This window comes from Gracilinanus agilis, chromosome 3 (genome assembly GCF_016433145.1).
Source record: "Gracilinanus agilis isolate LMUSP501 chromosome 3, AgileGrace, whole genome shotgun sequence".
Taxonomy (NCBI): domain Eukaryota; kingdom Metazoa; phylum Chordata; class Mammalia; order Didelphimorphia; family Didelphidae; genus Gracilinanus; species Gracilinanus agilis.
In genome coordinates, this window is record NC_058132.1 from 557,668,473 (window position 1) to 557,669,514 (window position 1,042).

Sequence of the window (1,042 nt, forward strand, 5' to 3'; positions counted from 1 at the left end):
AAATGTGAACTAGCTTGCACTGGTAATAGAGCAATTGAAAGCTTTCATGTTAATCAGTATTTATATTGGACCTATGAAAGGCTGCTGAATTTCCAACTTGGGCAAGATGAAGAGCCATAGCCTCCAATGGAAAAAAAATGCAGGTGGGAACCTTGGATTCAAAAATTTGGTGTCTGGCACAGAGAAGGTCTTTGGCTGATAAGGTAAAAAGAAGAACACAAAAATTATTGCCTATTTCACACAGAACTGAAAGGAAAATAAGGGAAGAAGACAAAAAATATCCAAATTTTACCTTTTTTTTAAAATGTGGAATGCTTCATGAATTTGTGTGTTATCCTTGCGCAGGGACCATGCTAATCTTCTCTGTATCGTTCCAATTTTAGTATATGTGCTGCCGAAGCAAGCACCAAATTTTACCTTGTTAGAAGTAAATAGGATAAAATTTAAGTTTTCTAATGAAATAATTATACTATATTCATCTAACAAGTTTTTGTTAGATGAATGAATAGTTCAATTTAGTTTCTAGTTTCTATAAAACACTATGCTAATGACAATACAAAATTTATATAAATAGGCATCATATGACTCCCTCCTTCATTGATCTTACAGTCTAGTAGTAGAATAAGATATAAAAACATATAGCTGCAATAAGCAATATTACATGATATGCATGAGACAGATACAAAAGTAAGTGCTACATGAGATAGAACATTGTTGTTGTTAAGGAGAAACAAGAGCTTAGTGGAGGAGATAGCATTTGTGTTCTACTTAAATATCAGTTCAGTAGGTATGTTCAGAGACCAAGAGCAGTAAAGTTTGGCTGGCAGAGTAAGTAAAGTATATTTTTGAATAAGCTTGGAAAAGTAGGTTATTCTTTTAACTCATCTTCCATCTACCTCAGGTTTAGTGTGGCTAATATGATAGCCATAGTAGACAGCTGTAATATTGAAGTTCTTATTAACATTAAGGTTCTTAATTTTGAAGAGAGGCTTAATTGCATTAACATTCTCTGACTCACCATCTAGAAAGCATTGCTGAGCTT

At 33.2% G+C, this 1,042-nt stretch overlaps 1 non-coding gene across 1 annotated transcript; it reads right to left on the bottom strand.

Annotated features, from left to right (window-relative positions):
- Nucleotides 1–300: 300 nt before the first annotated feature.
- LOC123243317 lies at nt 301–407 on the bottom strand. Its single transcript, XR_006505866.1, has one exon. It is a non-coding gene; the product is annotated as a U6 spliceosomal RNA (small nuclear RNA).
- Between the last annotated feature and the right edge of the window lie 635 nt (nt 408–1,042).